This window comes from Erpetoichthys calabaricus, chromosome 4, assembly GCF_900747795.2.
Source record: "Erpetoichthys calabaricus chromosome 4, fErpCal1.3, whole genome shotgun sequence".
NCBI classification, from domain to species: domain Eukaryota; kingdom Metazoa; phylum Chordata; class Cladistia; order Polypteriformes; family Polypteridae; genus Erpetoichthys; species Erpetoichthys calabaricus.
Window position 1 is genome coordinate 182,890,567 of NC_041397.2, and position 11,949 is coordinate 182,902,515.

The 11,949-nt window shown below is 39.5% G+C and overlaps 1 protein-coding gene across 1 annotated transcript in view; it reads left to right on the forward strand.

Moving 5' to 3' along the window:
• The window catches only part of oca2 (oculocutaneous albinism II), a 353,721-nt gene that overhangs the window by 196,083 nt on the left and 145,689 nt on the right, over positions 1 to 11,949 (forward strand). The window lies entirely within an intron of this gene.

Sequence of the window (11,949 nt, forward strand, 5' to 3'; positions counted from 1 at the left end):
GAATTCTGAGGAAAAAAATGAATTTAATCCATTTTGGAATAAGGCTGTAACATAACAAAATGTGGAAAAAGTGATGCGTTGTGAATACTTTCCAGATGCACTGTAACTTGGCCACTGACCTAGTCCCTACTATGCCCGTTTGCTGTGTCTGTGTATACAGTAGGAGAGTGGTAGGTCCTGCTGCAATAAATAACCCTGCTATTCCTGTTTCAAGTTGAATAAACTGGTTTTGCTAAAGTACTGAGACTCAGCCTTGTGTTTTGGGGTGCAAGACATTGACTCACTCGTCACAATATATTCTTATTCAGTAAAATATTACGTAGAAGGAGCAGGAATTTTTGGGGGTTGAATAGAGTAACTAAGTTCCATTCACCATATCATGTAATAATCTGACATTTTGAGAATGATTCCCAACCTCAAAGTCCTCTGAAACATCTTTCTAGGGGATGAGTGAGAAGGGTGCCAGTGCTGATTGACACATTTGCAAAACAAAGATGCTGAGGATGTGCGAGGGAATTTAATGTGGCCTGGTATTACGTATATTTTTGTAGGCTTCAGGGATTCTAGTGTTAAAAAAAAATAAGCAAGCACTTAAATACTTTAACATTCCTTACAACCTTTGTATATTTTGATATGAAAAATGGGCCCTGTTCAAATTATTTTAATAAGTGCTCAAAGGTTCGCACTTGCTAGGCTATGTATTACAAGCAAGAGAGGTATATTTTTAAATGAGGGTCCTATTATTAGTTTTGAATCCGGTGTTTTTAAAATTAAGTTACATGAAGTTACAGGGGCAAAGGTATCTTAGTTCATAATTTGGGAGTGAGGGTATAAATCTCATAATTTATAATTTGGGTATGGGGGATACATTTCATAATTCATATTTTGGGGTGGGGGTAAATTTCATACTCCGCCTGTGGGGAAACTGCAACCAGTCCCAAGCTTGGATAAAGGAGGAGGGTTAGGGCAATGGGCTAGCAACCCATTCCCTGTAAAACCCTTTATCTCTACAGAGACATTAAGCAATTTCTAAAGCAATCAACAACGACAGCACAAAGATGATGGTAATTCTATGATATACTGGATGAAAGCCAAAAGGAAGTTCAGCACCTGATGAGTATTAAGATTCTGAGTGCAAAATTAACAACCCATATTGGAACACAAAATGTGCGGACCTTATATCAGTGTGAAACATTAGTTCAGTTATGTAGGGAATTTGATAATTACCAGATGAACATTACAGGTAAAAGCAAGATGAGGTGAATGGGCAGTGGTGAACTGATCAGTGATGGAAAAACAATTCTCTATTCTGGTCACGACGATCTGCATATATGTGGTGTTGGCCACATGGTAAGCAAAGAAGCAGCTGAAGCATAAGTTGGATGGAAACCAGTTAACGAAAGCATCATAACCAGACTATTTCAATCAACACATATGAAGAAAACTGTGATACAAGTTTATGCACTGAAAGAAGATGCAGAAGAATGTGACAAAGATGCATTTTATAATCAACTGCAGGACGCAATCAATGAGACTCCCATTCATGATGTAAGGCTGCTCATTGGTGACCTGAAAGCTCAAATTGGTGCTAACAGACAGAGATTGGAACAAGTCATTGGTCCCTATGGCACTGCAACAGAGACAAACGACAATTAGGATTGGCTGTTATCCTTCTGCAACATCAATGGCCTATGCATTGGAAACATATTTCATCCACAAAACCATTCACAAGAAAACATGGATCTCGCCAGATGGTGTTACCAACAATGAAATTGACTATACTGTATATGTATCAATAGTCAATGGAGATCAGGTCTTTTGGACATTAGGGTATATTGTGGAGCTGACACCAGATCAGAGCACCATCTGCTAATGGCTGCTTATCGTTTATGCCTGAAAAGGAAAAAACAATGCAAACCAATATGATCTATAGCAGTCAAGAAACTGAAAGACACAAAAATTGCAGAACAATTTAAGTTCAAACTCAAAAATCTGTTTGAATTATTGCAGGATACAGCTTATATTGAAAATCAGTGGACTGGGTTCAAAAATACATTGAGGTCACAGAAGAAATAATTGGAATGGGAGAGATGCATTAAAAAATGACAGAAAATGACAGCTAATTGGTGAAAGGAAAATTTTAAAAAGCTTAAGAAAGCAGGTGAAATCAGAAGAAGAGAGTAAAGTTCTTTGTCTCTGGGCAGTGTGCCATCTTAAGAGCTTATATTTTAGTTAAGATACTAGTGAAGATGAGAGCTTCATTTGATCTTAAGCATCAGTTAATGATTCCTAAGTCTTGTATAGGCGTACTGTATTTATAACCATTTTTTGACTATCTAAATGCTAGCCAAAAGCTCTTAATGGATTGTGCAGCCTATCCTAAATGTTAGTTCCAAGCCATTGAAATGCACTAAAGTAACCCAGTTATAAGTTATTTGTGTTTGGATATTGTAAAAAAAAAACTCTATTATTACAGTGAAACTGGCTAAAAAGTATACTACAACTAAACAAAATATCACAAGTCCCGTAAATACAATACATTCAGTTAGTGCCCAACAGATTCCTCCATATGTTAAATATTGAATTATATTTGTATACTTTTTTATCTTAATGCAAATGAAGAGTGCAACTAAGTTAATGTTCTGATTGTGGTTTGTGGTCATCTTAGCAATTTTTACCGTCCGGCAGAAACAGCCCTTGTGGTGATACTTGTCCATTTCAGGATATGCTTGGGTGCACACACAGTCACACAATGAAAATTTAAACTTACTTGTCAACCTTACCTGTATGCCTTTTGAAATGTAGGAGGGAACTCAGGGTACCAAAGAAAATCCATGTTGATATGAAAAGACCTGCAAACTGTAGGCACCCATTGACCAAACTAGGCTCTGAGCAGTTTCCTGGAGCTGTGAGACAGCATTTATCACTCATGTTGCATATTTAAAGCATAGTCTACAGTAGTTTAGTCTAGTCTGTACATCTAAATCTATGCTGGATTTTTGTTTCTCATCTTCCTTGTATGCCAGTCTGTTTTGAAAAATAAGATTAAATACAAATACATTAAATACAACTGCTGACTCTTTACTGTCTACATAACATTGTAAAAATGTTTGCTGGTTGCAAGACGCTTGAAATGTATTAACACAAGTTGTGTGTTTGTTCTGCCATTATTTATTATTGCTAAGATAAAAACCAGGTACTATTGTCCTGAATTCTGAGACATTCTTCAAGGTCTGAATGTCTTGGGAAGTAACTTGACATTTTTATTCCTAATTCTTTCCCAAGCATTAAGTAGTAGGATTTCTAATAAAGAAAAGAAAGGCTATTTGACAAAATTTATACAATTCATAATTGTCTCCCAGGGATTGCTACATGTAAATTTGACTTGAACAAAGATAATGAATGAAATGGATTGATGGATGCCCTCAAGAAAACAGTTCACTCAAGCATACAATACTGAAGCAAATATGTGCTTCAGTAATTAATATAAGCATGCCAACTGCATTTCTAACTATGTAGGTCATTGGCATCAGTGCTAAATCTATTTTCAGAATGTATGTAGGTTCCTAAACAGTGGCAATATTGAATTAAACCTTTGACCCACTTGCTTATCAAGCTGTAAATCTTCACTTACTGTATGACCAGACACAGTAGTATTTATAAAAATGAAGGAAACTGAAGGTGTTTGATTTAATGCTTTAGTTCAGCTTCTTCTTGAAGGTTTGTGCTAATTAACACACAAATGGTGACAAAATGCATTGTTATGTTTACAGGACATATATCTGTTGACTAAATTACAAGAAATAAAACTAAACTGTAGCATGAGCAGATTTATTATGTTACTGGTTTTTAATGACCGAACACAAGTTTGCATCAATTGGGTAAATGAAATGCCAATAACACTATAATAAAAAATCTAAAATATAATGGAAAAATGTATTGATGCACATACATTCTGTATTAACAGGCACTTGTCGTTTATTTCTTCAGCTTGTGCTACTGTCTTAGTATTAGAAAAGTATGGGGGCAAGATGAATGTTTTAATTTAAATGTTAACAATAATGCATCTCTAAATTAAGACGGACATCTTTACAAGATTTCTACTATGTAATTTGATTAAAATTAAAAATTCATGTTCAGAAGCCATGTCACCTTCCTGTTGTTTTTTTTCTGTAAGAAAGATGCAAACCCTGATAATTTTGTGGAGGCTGGAGCTGTCATTCTTCTTCTTCCTATCACATAATCAGCTTCTGCAATTTGCCTCACACTCACCAAATCCATCCCAAGTAGTTGCAAGTACCAGCAGTTTATACAGTATGTAATGGAAGGCACAGGGCTGTCATTCTTTTTCCAGTTGCTTCATTAAAAACATTTTTTTTTTTTTTTTTGAAGAATTTTAGAATAATCTAGACAAGAACAGGCCATTCCTCCCAATAAAGGTCCCCATTCCTATCCACTTAATTCTTCTAAAATAACATCAAGTTGAGTTTTGCAGATCCCTAAAATGCCACTGTCTACCACACTACTTGGTAGCATATTCCATGTGTCTGTGGTTTTCCAAGTAAAGAAAAACTTCCTGATGTTTGTGCAAAATTTACCCTTAAGTAGTTTCCAACTGTGTCCCCGTGCGCTTGATGAGCTAAGTCTTGATTCACTGCAATTCACTTCATAGTTCTAAACATTTCAGTCATGTCTGCTCTTAATCTTCTTTTGTTAATATTAATATTTCCTCATAATTTATCCCCTGTAGCCCTGGAATCAGCCTAGTCGCTCTTCTCTGGACATTTTCTAGTGCTGCTATGTCCTTTTTGTGGCCTGGAGACCAAAACTGCACACAGTACTCCAGATGAGGCCTCACCAGTGCATTATAAAGCTTGAGCATAACCACCTTGAACTTCTAGCATGATGAGTAGAGTACATAACCTAATATTCCGTTAGTCGTCTTAATGGCTTCTGAACACTGTCTAGAAGTTAATAGTTTCGAGTCTACTATGACTCCTATATCCTTCTCATAAGGTGTACTTTTGATTTTTCAGAACTGTCATTGTGTATTCAAGCTTCACATTTTTACTTTATACATGTAATACTTTACATTTACTGATATTAAATTTCATCTGCCACTAATCTACCCAAGACTGTTTGTTGTCCAAGACCCTCTGTAATGATTCAGTGGATTCTTGTTTGTCTGCCAATCCACCTAGCTTGGTATCATCTTTAAACTTAATCAGATTGTTACTTGCATTCCTATCCAAATCATATATACATATTAAAAATGGCAGTGGCCCTAGCACTGACCCCTGAGGGATATCACTGTTCACATCCGCCAATTCTGTTAGGGTTCCTTGCACCGTAACACTCTTCTTCCTGGGTCTTCCTGTGTAACACTGAAACTGTAAACATACGTTGTGTACATGGAGATGTTAAAGACTATCAGACATTGCTTCTTCCTTTAACATATAAGGATTGGCACTTTAAAGTTTGGCCTGCCATTTCGGACTCCTGCCCCTGGCCCTTGCTGATTGGCAGGAGGAATGCCCTTTTTCCTAGACTCATGTGTGAATGTCGAGCACCAGTCATCAAGCCCCCTGTCAAGCTTAGCAGGGGGGGAAGAAGAAGAAGAAGAAGAACTGGTGGCTGTTGGGGAAGATCTTAAGCCCTGATTAGATATTGAACCGATCTCTCCAGTGAGACTGAGGGAGACACGCCCAGTTTCCTGGAGCTACTGGCTGGCCCATCTACAACTTCTCAGCTTGCAAATGCCTCCGAACACAAACTGAGCACTGGCGAGCAGACGGATTTTGTATGCTTGCAGCATGCCGATAGCTCATTAGAATATGCATTTAAACAGGCTTGCTCTGCTAGTGACTCTTATTACCTAAGTGTGCATTCGGGGATTAAAAACCCCGCACTTTCTTGAGAAAGACCGCTGCCTTTTTAGAGTGATATCAGATCGTTTAGTGGGGGAATTTATTGAACAGTTAGTTGTACCTGAAATACATAGGGACATTCTTTTGCAGTTAGCTCACTCTCACATCTTGGGTAGGCACCTGGGGGCTGATAAGACTAGAGAACGTTTATCAAAACGATTTTATTGGCTGAATATGGGGAAAGATGTGGAGTGATTCTGTACTTCATGTCCTGATTGCCAGATCGTCTCTGCTTATAAACCTCCTCTGGCTCCCCTTTCTCCTATGCCTATTTTGGAAGTCCCCTTTCAACAGGTGGGATTAGATATTGTAGGCCCTCTACCTAAGACTAAAAATGGGTATCAATATATGCGTGTGTTGGTTGACTATGCAACGCGATATCCAGAAGTGGCTGCTTTGAAAAAAGCCAATTCTTCCACTGTAGCCAAAGCTCTGTGCGAGATTTTTACTCGTGTTGGCATCCCTAGAGAAATTTTAACTGATCAGGGCACACCTTTTCTTCTCGCGTGATGAAACAATTGTGTGACAGCTTTGCTATTAAGAAATTGAGTACCATTGACTGAACGATTTAACAAGACTTTAGAGCAGATGATCAGGCAAGTCGTTCATGATGACCTGACGTCTTGGGACTCTGTCCTGCCTTTTATTATGTTTGCGGTGCGGGAATTGCCGCAGGTGTCCACTGGCTTGAGTCCGTTTGAGTTGTTGTTTGATGCCCGAGAGGCATCTTGGATGTTGTACAAGAGGAATGGAATGGAAAGGAATCGGGGACAATCGCTCACTGGCCGAGCTTTGCAGATCAGGTAATTTCATTGCAAGATAGAATTTCTAAACTTTCTTCTATTGCTATGGAGCATCAGCGACATGAACAGGAAACCCAGAAACGTCTTTACAATAGACACTGTAAACTCCGTGAATTCAAACCTGGTGATCATGTTTTGGTTCTGATTCCATCTGACCCACACAAATTCCTAGCAAAATGGCAGGGCCCTGCCATTATCGAGGAGCGTATGGGGCCGGTGAATTACAAGGTTAGAATGCCCGGCCAGCGCAAACCATTCCAGATTTCACATGTTAATCTCTTGAAGGAGTGGCATGACCCGCAGGGGGTTTACACTTCCTTGGCTACTGTCTCCCAGACTGATGTTGCCAATGGAGACAATTTGACTGACTTGCAAAAGACAGAGTTGTTAACTTTGATTGAATGGAACACTGATGTTTTTTCAGACTTGCCAGGCGTGACTAACCTTGTAGAACATAAAATCACTACTGAACCCGATGTTAGGGTGCAGATGCACCTGTATCTGATTCCGGAAGCGCAACAGAATATTGTGCGCGAGGAAGTCAAAAAGATGCTGGCATTGGGTGTAATGACTGTTGCAGTCCGGTCGTATTAGTTCTAAAACAAGACGGTTCGGTTTGCTTCTGTATTGATTTCAGGCACTTGAATAAGGTCTCTAAATTTGATGCTGATTCAATGCTTCGTGTTGACAAGCTGTTGGAAATACTGGGTCAGGTGACCTATATCTCCATGTTAGATCTCACGAAAGGTTATTGCCAGGTGCCTCTTGAGGCTGGCAGTTGTGAGAAAACAGTATTTGAGACTCCTGACAGACTTTATGAACTTTAAAGTTCATACGAACTTTACTAGACTCCCGTTTGGTCTTCATGGCGCACCTCTAACTTTCCGGCGTATGATGGATCAAATCTTGCGTCCTCATTCCGAATGTTCCAGGGCATATTTCGATGATGTTGTGATTTTCAGCAATGATTGGCAAACGCATTTAGAACGTCTTCAGGCTGTCCTTGAAAGCTTGAGATAGGCTGGCTTGACAGCTAACCCTAAGAAGTGCAAGTTGGGTATTTCTGAGACTCATTATCTGAGTTATTCAATGGGCAGGGGTTTAATACGGCTACAATTTAGAAAACTGGAAGAGATGCTTGCTTACCCACGTCCAGAAACGCAGAAACAAGTTTGTGCTTTTCTGGGGCTTGCTGGTTATTGCAGAAGATTCATCCCTGACTTTGCAAATAGGGCTGCTCCTCTTTCAGATCTTACTAGAGGCAGGAAAAACTGCCCTGTTTTATGGACAGAAGTTTGTGAACGTTCCTTTTGTGATTTGAAAAGTGCTTTGTCGTCTTATCCAGTTTTGCGGAATCCCGACTTCTCTAAGGATTTTGTTCTACAGGGTGGTCCAGATCTAACTATGCAACTTTTAATGCAATGCAATAATTGCATAGTTAGATCTGGACCACCCTATACAGATGGACGCAAGTGCATTTGGTGTAGGCGCCATCCTGTCCCAGGTTTTTGATGGGGAAGAGCACCCTATCACATTTTTGAGTAGGAAATTGCTTCCTAGGGAACGCAATTATTCGACTATTGACAAAGAATGCTTGGCTTTTAAATGGGCTGTTGAAGCGCTTCGTTATTTATGGGGTCGAAATTTCACATTAGTGACTGATCACACTCTACTTCAGTGGTTATACCGTCAGAAAGATACGAACTCTCGTCTCATGAGATGGTTTTTGAGCTTGCAACCTTATAGTTTTACTGTCAGGCATCGACCCGACTCTGAGCATGTTAATGCTGATGTCCTGTCACGCCTGTTTGAACTTGGCTTGGAGAGTTGCTTAATTCACGAGAATGTGAATAAAGCTGATCACACCGCTAGAGGATTCGGACTCTCCTCTAAACACTGAAAGGCTACCTTTGCATTGCTCCCTTACTTGCTGGGCTTACTTGCGGCTGCTCTGTCTCGCGGTATGCTTCCTGCGCGACACTCCGCATACTTAAAAGTCCAAATAGCACCTATTGGTTTTTGATTGATTGCTTTTCTTTCTCTTTCTCTCTCTCTGACATTCTCTGCTCCTGATGCGCACTCCTTTGAAGAGGAAGATATGTTTGCATTCTTTTAATTGTGAGACGGAACTGTCATCTCAGTCTTGTCATGGAGCATGTGTAAACATTTGAAAAAGAGACAAATGTTCGTTTGCAGTGTTTGAATAAAGTTCCTGTCTCTACAACCTCCTGTGTTTCTGTGCAAATCTGTGACCCAAGCGTGACAATATCTAATAAAATACCACACATAACATTAGGTTTTCTTTTTAATATCTGAGTAACTGCTTAGTTAGATGCATACACACACACACACACACACACACACAGATAGATAGAGATTATATATATAAATCTAATACACACACACACACACAAAGTAATTTTGCAAAGTAACCAATAAATGCATGTGAGATAAACCCCGTTTTTGGAAATTCAATCGTGTGAATGTATGGTCTGATTTGACCGAACACTGTTTTGATTCTATGTTGCATCACTTCTCCGTTATCATAAATATACACCTAACCGAATTGTGGTTTCTTGGAAATTAAACTTGTCGTAGCTTTAACTGTTGCTGGACCACAGATTCTCATAGCGTATTTTGTGTAAATCTACATTTTGTGCATTGAATGATGTAAACGTGAAAAGATTATTGTAGACTTGGATATTTTGCCTGTAGTGTTTGTGGATTTCACTTTCACCAAACAACAAATCTTTTAATTCTCGCGGATAGGCCTCTTCATTGGGAGGCAACACTACTTTTCCCTGATGGCAACAGGAATTTGCCGATCTACAAGTCTCCAACTTAAACTTTAAAGCCTTACAATATCTACATACTTCTGACATATCACCTATGTCCATATATTCGATCTCTTTTTGCTGTTCCGTTATTTCACCGAGTAATTTCCGTTTGTGCTAATGTGATCTTTATTATCTGCTTTTGATACTTTCGAATTTTCCTACTTTTATATTCTTTAACTTGCTCTGCATGTGTATCGGGCCGTTTTTTTGGAGCCTTTCGATTTCCACTGCTTTCTTAATCTCTAACCTGCTCTGCATGTGTATTGAGCCAACATTTTTGAACATCATTATGAAGTTTTTTATTTCTGACCCAGATTTGACTTATGAGCTTTTCCGGGTTGATTATTACTGTCCTTATTTTCTGAATTTGCACATAGGTTATAATTGTTCTCGTGTGCATCCTTTTTTGCCACCTTTTCTCTCGAACGCTTTCGTGTCTCTTTTTGACGCACTGCTCTTTCTTTTTCGCTTAGTCGTTCATGTGCCATCTAGAACGTATAACAATTTTAAGAGCTGAAAGCACATGAAGTGTGTCTGCTAAAAGCATTCCAACAACTCGGAGGTTAGATGTCCATGAACTTGTTTTAAATTGTTTGTAAGTAGGGCGTGATGTGCAAAAGTCACCGTCTCACGGGTTTTGCTTTCTAAGGTTGTAATGTCTAGTCTCGTGTGACGTCAGTCTCCCTACAAGATGATCATGTCTCAAACCAAGATTTTTTATTTTATATATCTCTATCTCTATATCTATATATCTAATATATATACTAATAAAAGGCAAAGCCCTCACTGACTCACTCATCACTAATTCTCCAACTTCCCGTGTAGGTAGAAGGCTGAAATTTGGCAGGCTCATTCCTTACAGCTTACAAAAGTTAAGCAGGTTTCATTTTGAAATTCTACGCGTAACGGTCGACAACATCTGCCATGTTAAACTTTCTTATTTATGGCCCCATCTTCACGAAATTTGGTAGGCAGCTTCCCTGCGCTAACCGAAACCAATGTATGTACTTATTTCGGTGGTATGACGCCACTGTCGGCCGCCATATTGAACTTTCCAACAGTCTTTGTTAGTTATGGGCCCATCTTCAAGAAATTTGGTACGCGGGTTCCCAACGCTAACTGAATCCTACTTGCGTACGTATATATGTCCATAGCCTGCAGCTCGGTTGCCGTGTGAGGCGGCGTTGGGTCCCCCATCCCCACGCCTCCCACGTAGTTGGCTGCCTGCCTATATAAGGCCGTCCGTCGCTCCGGTCTCTTCATTCCCTTCCTTGCTTCGCCACGGTATTCACGTCTCCCTGCTGATAACTGCAGCCTTTTTATTTAATCCATGGCTTCTCCACTGTTTTATTGTTCATTTATTACGATTATAGTTATTGTGTAGGTATTTCAGACTTAGTTTACATTGTTCAGGTACCCATTTCCTTTATCGTTCCAACCATACCCCCATTAACATGTCTATCGAGGTGATCACCATTGATCAAAGAATTGTCACTTACCGAGTGGTTTCCAAGCCTGGAGATGGCGACTGCCTTTTCCATTTTGTGTTACATATTGCACGGCCATATCAGGCTCACTCTTGATATCTGGAAGAACATTGTGTCTTATGCATTGAATGACTGGGACAGGTTCAAGGTGTGGACTGATGACGGTACAGGAGATAATTATACTACACAGGAGCACTATAAGAGTGAAATGCTTAAGCCCTTCACCTATGGGTCTGCATGTGAGTTGATGGCTGCCGCTGAATTGTTCGGTTGTCGCTTTCAAGTGTACCGAAATGGCCAAATATTTTACACCTTTGGACAACCGCCAATGCCTCTTAAACATCTTAAATTCACAGGAGATGATTTGAGTAGTGGACACTTTGTTGTTTATGAATGTTAAAACTCTCAAAAGCTGGATGCGAAGTTATCGATGAAACAGGTTGTATGCTTAGAACGCTTGACAGATGCCGAATGTCACTTCAACACAACAAGTCCTTCAAATACTAACGTAATTGAAACAAACCATGAAACTCAAACCAATTATGACAGCAGCAATCCAAGCTGTGAGAAAACAGTAAAAGGAGTCGTGTCAGACGTTGTGGTACATTTTCTGATGCAGTTAGACGGAAACAACTTTGTGACGCTGCCACCAAATACTTGCAGAAAAATCCACAAGTTAATAGACACGCTGTCACTAAATACTCGCAGGCAAATCCACAAGTTCATAGAGATGCTGTTGCTAAATACTCGCAGGCAAATCCACAAGTTAATACAGATGCTGCAGCTAAATACTCGCAGGCAAATCCACACGTTCATAGACATGCTGCCGCTAAATATTCGCAGGCAAATCCACAAGTTAATAGAGCTTCTGTTTCTAGGTATGATTTGGCTCAAA